The 10272-nt window shown below is 44.8% G+C and overlaps 1 protein-coding gene across 1 annotated transcript in view; it reads left to right on the forward strand.

Annotated features, from left to right (window-relative positions):
- The first annotated feature begins 128 nt into the window (after nt 1-128).
- rel (v-rel avian reticuloendotheliosis viral oncogene homolog) overlaps nt 129-10272 on the forward strand; it is a 115839-nt gene continuing 105695 nt past the window's right edge. The window contains exon 1 of the mRNA XM_060073853.1: nt 129-132. The gene's annotated coding sequence lies outside the window, so the exon portion shown is untranslated. The remainder of the gene's footprint in view (nt 133-10272) is intronic.

Here is a 10272-nt window from a genome sequence, read left to right on the forward strand (position 1 = left end):
CTAGTCAAGGGAAGAGAGAATGTTGTGGGAGGGGCCTTTAGTTATTAAACACGCGTTGCAGCCTTGACTCTACGTGGGTCACTGTCTATGATGTGTCAGGGAGAACAGCACTTTAGCCAACACAATATGGACGATATGTACCACCGGGATGAGAGACACTTCCCTCTAGTGACCTTCCAACGGTCTCCCCGTACATGCTTGGCCTTCTCTCTCTACGCTTTCTGGCTTTCAGTCAACCCTGCCACAGCTCTGTCCAACATAGGCCTGTGATGTACCATTCCCCCATTCACGCACTCACACACACACACACACACACACACACACACACACACGCACACACACACACACACACACACACACACACACACACACACACACACACACACACACACACACACACACACACACACACACACACACACACACACACACACACACACACACACACGCTGTGCTAGATCTTCTCGCTCACTACAGGAAGTGGAAGGTTGAGATGTCTCCGTCGATAAGCTTCAAAGCTGTCATCTTGTGTTTGTAAGCGACACATTACCCGGACTACCCACCAGGCCCTCCTACCACCATTTCCAAGCCTCTTTCTCTCTCTCTCTCTCTCTCTCTCTCTCTCTCTCTCTCTCTCTCTCTCTCTCTCTCTCTCTCTCTCTCTCTCTCAATCTGTCTCACTCTCTCTCTCTCTCTCTCTCTCTCTCTCTCTCTCTCTCTCTCTCTCTCTCTCTCTCTCTCTCTCTCTCTCTCCCTCTCTCTCTCTCTCTCTCTCTCTCTCTCTCTCTCTCTCTCTCTCTCTCTCTCTCTCCCTCTCTCTCTCTCTCTCTCTCTCTCTCTCTCTCTCTCTCCCTTGCTGTTTGCTGTTTACTTGCAAGGTATTAGATAAACTGTTTACGAGTGGTTCTTCATGAAGTCATTCCTTTTACTGGCCTGCTCGGTCTGGGGTCCACCATTAATTCTCTGTGTGATGTTTCCCCATGTTTAAATCCGTGGATCGTGTGCTTTGTGGCTCCTTCCAGGGCTGCGGTTGTTGCATTTACTGTTGGGAGGTCAGCAGCGATCAAGAAAGCGGGAAGGCTGTGGGAGGTTCAGTATGAGAAGCACAGCATGGCAGTGGAAAAAAAGAGCCAGACTGAGATTGAGTTGTGAATATTTCTCAGTTTTAGTGGTCTTAACATCATCTCCTCGATCATCTTGAATCAAGATGGAAATCTCTGCCAGCGTACTGCTACACAATGAACTGGGAAGACAGGATCTGCCCTTTCTGTCTTCCCTTCTAGTTCTTTCTGCTGGAGATGGCTGTCTCCATGACTGATGGTAACCTTCTGCTTTTTCTTCTTCTTCTCCATCTTCTTCTTGTTCTGTGTCAATATTTATTCACAGCCCTGTGTGTCTCTGATTGTTATAACACTGACCTAGATTCTCACTGACAGATAATAGCGCACACACATACACACACATACACACAAGTGTGTGTGTATGAGTCTGTGTGTGTCCGCATGCGTACATGGGTTTGTGCATGAGCGTGTGTGTCCCTGTCTGTGCATGCGTGCTTGTGTATGTGTGCAGGTAATGTTTCATTATACCAATAAAAAGGGGTGGTGCACACATCCAGAAACAAACACACACTGACACATGAGCCATACCTTTTGACACACCAAAGGTCTGCAAACAGATCGGCAATGCGTGTTACTGTGACCAGCAGAACCAGAGACGAACAGGGAATCTAGCCTGCTTATATTAGAGTAATTCCCATAGCAAACCCTGGAAAAATCATCAAGGAAAGAAGGAAAAGAAGGAAAATGCGAACCAAAGCCAGGGCCTTTTACAGCAGAGTTGTTACATCAACAAAGGAATATGAAAGTTGACAAGGATGTTAACGTTAAAATGGATCATTATGAAATTATGATTCAAAGAATGAATAGTTCATGTTTCGTTCAAATAATAAATTCCCAAAAAAGCCTCCTTTGTAACGTTCTCTTGCATTTGAATGCTCTTAATCAGCACTGAGGCATGGATGGAATGAAAACACTGTGGTTTCAGTTCCTGTACTGAGGTCTGCTTTTTTTGGTAGTTTATCATCAATTATTATGTTACTATTCTATGAAAACACTACTCAAATCATCCCAATGAGTTGCACGATTGAAATCAAGCATGACTGAATGCCATATTTACAGGTCAGACCACTTTTCACTGGTCAAAGTACCCTAGCATTTTGCGTTGACTGGCAGGTAAACACAAACACACACACACACAAATACACACACACACACACACACACACACACACACACACACACACACACACACACACACACACACACACACACACACACACACACACACACACACACACACACACTTGATCCCCAGCAGTGAGAGTGTATGTTAAAGCCATCGGTTCGACCCCTCCGGTCCATCCATTAAAACAGAGTGTGTTTGTACGCATCCCTCCCCACCCCCAGCACTGAGTCTGCTTTTCACATTACTAAATACTGTACATTCCACCAAATGGTAAACACACACCCCCAGCACCCCCCCCCCCCACCCAACACACACACACACACACACACACACTCCCCTGGACTCTCGCCTTTCAACCCAACCAACCCGTACAAACACACACTCCCCTGGAGTCCCCCTCCGCAACAACCCCCCCCCCCCCCCCCCCCCCCCCCCCCCACACACACACACATACACACACTCCTCTGGTCTCTCCTTCTACAACACAAACATGCAAATGCTGAAATGCACACACGTAAACAAATACGGTAAGAGGTCTGGTTTTATCTATGTAATTTTCTGTGCGTAGGAGTGGCAAACATAAAACTAGTGACTCAGAGATAAATGACTGGTCTGTGTGTGTGGAAATGTGTGTTCATGCATGCTGGTGTGATTATTGCCTTTATTCGCACCCCTTACGCTCATTTGAGGCCGAAAACAGCTGTGCAGAGTGCAGCAACATCTGACAGAGTCAGACGCTTGTCTCTGTCTTTTTTCTGAGAACTGAGAAGTGTGTGCCTATGTCTGTGTGTGTGTATGGATGCGTGTGTGTGACTGTGTGTGTGTGTGTTTGTGTGTGATGCCCTGCAGTAAACAAAGTCTTCTCTGACCACCTTGGGCGTGTGACGGAGGTCAAGACCATGCCACACATATGACTATCAAGCCTAGTTTTGTTTTGTGTACATTTGCCTCCGTTTAATCTGCCTTTAAGGAGTGGAGGTTGGGGGGGGGGGGGGGGGGGGGGGTCATTGGACTCCCCCCCTCTAGGGTCAGGTAGACTGTGGCCCTCTCTTCCCCTTCTCCTCTTTACCTAACATTCATACGTGTTATTTTTCTTTGTACATTTAGAGAACACGCAGTCTCTGCGTCTGTTTGTATTGCACTCTAGGTGATGCACACTTGGTTGACAATTGATGCAATGTGGCCACATCCCTGGATCCTCAACAGGGTCATATCCCTGTGCCTTCGGGGAATGGCAATAAAAGTGTCGGCTATGCAGAATATTCTGATATATTAAACTGGTATGGGACCACAGTTAACCTGCAGGGCATGCATAGTGTCATTATGACACATGGATGCTATTGTCCAAAGCATCTTAAAGTGAATATACATGTGTTGTTGGAGCAGGTAAGGCGTTCTGCACTCTGCGGAGTACAGAACGGGTATCTCAAGGGTATCTCAAGGTGAGGTAAATGTTACACCTCATTATCACCTCTCTCTTTCTCTCTCTCTCTTTCTCTATCTTCTCCCCTTATCATTCTCTCTTCAGTAGGCCGATGGAGAATCCCATCAAGGCAAGGGGTTCCGCTCTGCTCTGAGTGTGAGGAGTAATGAGAGAGAGAGAGAGAGAGAGAGAGAGAGAGAGAGAGAGAGAGAGAGAGAGAGAGAGAGAGAGAGAGAGAGAGAGAGAGACAAAGAGAGAGAGAGGGAAAGTCAGTTAACCTGCAGCTGCCTGTGTAATTATGAAAGTAGCATACAAAAGCAAGAGATAGAGAAGGGCAGAAGGAGAGACATGGAGGGTTAAATACAGATAGAGAGACAGAAAGACAAACAGATGGACAGAGAAGAAAGGACCAACCTCTCTTTTATTCGCTCAGTAGAGTGGTTTTTTGTGTGGGTTTCTTTGAGTATCTATGAGTATTTGTGTGAGTGGGGGGGGGGTTCTGTATGCTTGTGTGTATGTGTGCGTCAGTGCTAATCTATGTGTAGTCGACACACACACACACACACACACACACACACACACACACACACACACACACACACACACACACACACACACACACACACGTGTGTGTGTGTGTGTGTGTGTGTGTGCATGTGTTTGTGTGTGTGTGTGTGTGCATGTCTGTGTGTTTGGGAATGGGTGTATGTGCATGAGTATGTATATAAAAGGCCTGAAAACCCATCTTTTTAGAAAAGCCTTTGGCTAAACTGTTATTTTAAATGTTTAAATGTTTTTTTCTCTGTTTTTCTTTTTCTTTTTAATCTAGTTTTAAAGTCATTATGTTGTTTATATCCTTTTACAGGTGCATTGTAGCACTTTCAGGTCATTGAGTTGACGTAAAGTGCGTTAAAATGTGTTATTATATGTGTTTGTGTGTGTGTGTCTATGTGTGTGTGTGTGTGTGTGTGTGTGTGTGTGTGTGTGTGTGTGTGTGAGTGCATGTGTGCATGTTTGCCTGTGGGGGGGGGCAGGACAGGTCATGGGGAGAATGGCCGGTTCTTCTAATACTAGTGTGTAAACCTGTTTTCAACCCAGCACAGCTGCTGCCCCCTCGCAATACAACTGCAAGTCGCTGCTCTTAAATACCTGCCATTCTCATGTTCTGTCGCTGTTGACACTCATGTTTGCTCCGACTTGAACTCGAGAGGAGTGTGGACAAAACAGCTGCTGTCTCTTAAGGGGAAGCAGGCATGTGATATAAGGAACTTCATAGCGTGTGTGTGTGTGTGTGTGTGTGTGTGTGTGTGTGTGTGTGTGTGTGTGTGTGTAATTGAACTTGGATTTGCCTTGAGGCATGCGTGTGTACGTGTGTGTACGTGGGTGTGCGTGGTTTATGTGTGCCTGTGTTTGCATGTGTGTGTGTGCACGTGTGTGTCTGTGTGTGCATGCATATACACGTAAGCACCTATAGGCTGCCTGCTGTCTCCCAGATATGAGGCGGGTTGTTGTGGTTGGGGGTTAGGGTATAGAGTGACGCGTTGATGGGGAATGCAGACTCAGCAGCACCCATAGTGTCAGCATGCTTCTCTTGGCTAGTGGCCCGTTGGTTGGTCTGATTGACAAGCCGAGAAGGGTGAGGCTAAACCTGGGCCCACAAAGGAACCAGGTGGACTGACGGAAAGTCTCACCGAGTACCGGGGAGACTCACTGCGGTCTGACTGTCTATCTTACTCCTCTGTAGAACAATCTATAGTCTCACACCCAGCTCTGCCTGAGGCTCTTTCCAGCGCCCCACGCTCCACTCCCCGTCCGTCCGCTGAGGCTTAACATGAAGGCCCCCGAGCCATGTTTGAGGTGACCGAGTTCATGTGCAGAGAGAGAGAGAGAGAGAGAGAGAGAGAGAGAGACAGAGAGAGAGAGAGAGAGAGAGAGAGAGAGAGAGAGAGAGAGAGAGAGAGAGAGAGAGAGAGAGAGAGAGAGAGAGAGAGAGAGAGAGAGACAGAGACAGAGAGAGAGAGAGAGAGAGACTGAGAGAAGAAAGGAAGATAGAGACCAACCAAGATTTTACAAACATCAAATTGAAACTCTTCATGCAGAATTCTGCAAATTAATTTAAGTCCAAGAAAGAAAGACACCCAATAATGCCTGCAGAGCTGAATTAAAACTGAGGAAATCCTTGACCAGATACAGACTTAACGAACACAGCCTGCCTGGCCATCGAGAAGGGACGCCACAGACAGAGAGAGAGAGCTTTTGACTCTGGGGCCAAGGTCAGCTGACCACAAAGAAATCCCTTACAAGGGATCACAGCTGATCAGAGCACAGGGTTTGTGTTGCCTCGCGTAACGTACACTCCTTTTATGCAAACATAACATGCTAACACACATCGGAACACTCTGCCCGTGGCGCGAGTGCTATCCACACACCTCATCGCATCAATACATTCACTCAGTCACGTACGCAGTCACATGCACGCCAAAAAAACAACAGTGCACACAATAACATACTAACTAAGCTTTTGCACACACAAATTGTACACACAGATGTACGTTTTGCAGTACGGCCTACAGGTTCATGAGCTGAAACAAATGGGGAAACTCCCATGCACACACACACACACACACACACACACACACACACACGCACACACACGCACACACACGCACACACACAGACACACACACACACACACACACACACACACACACACACACACACACACACACACACACACACACACACACACACACACACACCAAGGCCTAATATATAAATAAAATACAGAAATTGTCAAATGTGTGCTGTTTTATTTTAATTTTCTGACCAGCATTTTTATTCCTGTCACAGGGCGATATTGTTTATTATGTTCCCCCTTGGATGCATGGGAGACATCCTAGGTGTTCTCCGTCATAAGACCGGATCTGTGATCTATAAAAACACAGCCACATGATATATGTGAGTCCACACACTTTTAATGTCTGTTTATCCAAGCCTTGTCTTTATCAAAATTTTGCAAAATAAATAATCTAAAGCAAATTGCATTACAATCTATAATATATTATTATTATTATTATTATTATTATTATTATTATTATATTAAGATACAATATATTATTATATATCAGATAGTAATATTTCCAACAGTTTTTAAATAAAGAAAAGTGAAACTATTCAAAACAATAATATAAATGTATTTTTCTCTCTTTCTGTCTTTCTTTCTTTGGTATTAAGCTTTCAGAGGTCTGAAGGACACACCTATTGCTACCATGGCAACCGGGTGCACGTCACTTCAAACTTGAGTCTATACTAATTGGTCATGAGACTATGGAAACACATGATAGGTCTGAGAGAGAGAGCGAGAGAGACAGACAGACAGAGAGACAGACAGAGAGAGACAGAGACAGACAGACTGAGAGAGAGAGAGAGAGAGAGAGAGAGAGAGAGAGAGAGAGAGAGAGAGAGAGAGAGAGAGAGAGAGAGAGAGAGAGAGAGAGTCAGACCAACAGACAGAGCGAGAGAAAGAGTCAGACAGACAGACAGACAGACAGACAGACAGACAGACAGACAGACAGACAGACAGACAGACAGACAGACAGACAGACAGACAGACAGAGAGAGAGAAATGGAGCGTAGCCCACAGAGATGTTAGAAAAGCATTTGGAAACAATGAAAGGCTGGATATCCTAAGTATATCCAAGCACAAAAGGAGTTGAACATTTTTGCAAGTAAAAAAATATAGATAAGGAGCGTTTCCCCTGGGCCAATAGGGCAGGAGGGATCAGGCAATCGGACGGTCATTACTATCATTTACTCACTAACTCATGACGTAATTTAATCACACAACATGCCCCCAGGGATGGATTTGTTCATGTTTGTGCGAGTGTGTGTATCTTTCAGGTCATTTGTATACATGTTTATAGTGACAAATTCATCATTTGTCTGATTTAGTAAATCAATCAAACTTCCCTTATTTGATTGCTGCAGCTGTCCTGCACATATGCATGTGTAAACCTGCCCCAACAGCAGATCAAGTAATGGTCTTCTCAGTCTGTAAATCCCTCTGTCTTTTACTAGTATATGTAGATTCTCAAGGGGTTTATTCATCAAGGGTACTTTTTGCCTTGGCATTTCATTTTAACTCCTTCTCGCAAATCCTGTATGGTTCCCATCTATTGTAACACTTTAATGGGCTGATTCATATCAGAAGCGATCCCCTCCAATAACGCCCTCCTTTATCTCGATCTTGTTTCGTAGATTTCGAGATTATTTTCATTGTACAATGGACTCATTCTGAAAAATTCAAATTAAACTGTTTCCCTGGGCATAAGGTGGAACTGAAAATGTTCAATGAGGACGCGTGAGTCATATCTGCCCCCTGTTGTTATCAGGGCTGACTCGGGTTCACGGGAATTCTGTATGGGGCCTCGCAGCACTCGTAGGCACTCAGTACCAAGAAGCACAACTCCAAGACAAAGAAGGGTCTCTCAAGGACTTTGAAGGTGCAACTTTGAGGCCTTCTGTGCTTCTGCACTCGGGATGGGATTGAAAGGCAGCATGGTGGATGACATAACATGGATCAATAGATAATGATTTTGTTAGGAGTGAACCCATGTCTTGCAGTTGAATAAAATGGTAAGGTGAGATTTCGAGGGACAGATTTCACGTGTCTTCTTCTGCTCCTGTTTTTACATAAACATACGAAATATAACTTCCCTTGATGCAGAGTACAGCAGACAACTTCCTATATGCCCATGAACCTTATTAAAATCACAATTCGTTCCCTAAAACCCAGCACTTCCGTTCTCTGGGGCAGAGCGTCTCTGCCTGAACCTGGCGGATTCTGGTCTCCACAGCATGACCTTAAGAGCTCAGCTACTGTAACTGTGTGGCTGCAGAGGGACCAGGAGCCATATTAATAAAATAAGGTTGAGAAGGGAACGACTTTGTCCCCAGGCCAGTAGGTTATGAGAAGGTACTCTGCCTAATGCTGTTGAATATGGCAGACAGATGGCTGGCTCCCTGTCTACATGTCTGCTGTTTAAATACCTCAGAGCCCTCTCTCTCAGTTCATGTCCCTCTTTCACTGTGTCATATGACCTCAAACCCTTGCCGTCTATTACTGTCATATCTGTTATTGCAGACCTGAGCCCTGCATTGTTTTAGGGCATGGCCATCACCCCCCCCACCCAGCATGTGATCACTCTCTTCATCTCTGAACTTGTCAGTCATGCCTGACTCACTTTAAGAATCCAGTAACCGTGCTCAAAGTAAAAAATGACACTTGGGTGTGTGTATGTGTTTGCTTTGGAAACTTGTACTCACTCTTATTAGTCTAATTCGTCTATGAATATGCAACCCTAGCGTGACATCCTCTGATTACACACACACACACACACACACACACACACACACACACACACACACACACACACACACACACACACACACACACACACACACACACACACACACACACACACACACACATACCCCCCCCCCACACACACACACATACACTCACACACACTCACACACACATACATATACATATGCACACATTTAGAAACAAAGACACTGACATGCACCCACACACACACACACACACACACACACACACACACACACACACACACACACACACCCTAACACCCACACCCAAACACACACAAACACACACAAAGTAACACACACATACACAGAAACACCTTCTTATAAGGACCAGGCCAACTGATAAGATGAACGGCAGTAGATAAGGGCTTATCAGAGCAGTACTGTATGGGCCGAGCGGCTGACTGCTTCAAATCAAACACCAATTAATGCACACCAACTTACTTAACAAGAAAAAACTTTCAGCCATGTGAGACCTGATATAAGAATGGGTCTTTTCCCAGTAACCCATTTTGTTGTTACAAAACCCAACATTGTTCCGTTTACAAGAAGAGGGAAGGTTTAGTTTAACCTCCTACAGTACAATGGAGACAAACACTGTGTAATTGTAGAATCCATGTTAGGCTACTTAAAGCACAAAGTCAATGGCCGATAGTTACCGAGGTCAATCAGAGGCTATATAGATAGCAAGCTTTAGAGCAGAATGAATATACAGTAGGCAGATAACGCCTTATTTGAAGTGTCTACTGTTCATTCTTGTGTAACAACAATCAGCTGACTGAAATGAACAGCATATCAGGTGATTCCTACGGATGACAGCTTTGGTGTGTCAGCCATCTATTGTTCATTGTTCAGTCTATTGGACATCGGCTGGCTTACCCCAACTTCAGTGATTGGTCAGGTGACCAATTGATAAGAGTCGAGTATAAAATGAAGGTACATCTATTGGTTTTCACGTTAACTTTTTAAAGGTGTCCACAACCGGATCAGAAGTAAATGTACATATTTATAATGTATTTAATTGGTTTAAACATTATTGAAATCACTATTGACAACAGCTCTGGGAAACAGCATTCTAGTCATTCTAGCTAGATTCTAGCCAGCTTGCTTCAGTTAATGCTACAGCTTTCATGGTTGCTGTTTTGTTTTAGCCAAAGCTACGTGGCCAGACACCACCTGTATCATATCCACTATTCATCACCATCTGTACTC

This window comes from Gadus macrocephalus, chromosome 15, assembly GCF_031168955.1.
Source record: "Gadus macrocephalus chromosome 15, ASM3116895v1".
Taxonomy (NCBI): Eukaryota; Metazoa; Chordata; class Actinopteri; order Gadiformes; family Gadidae; genus Gadus; species Gadus macrocephalus.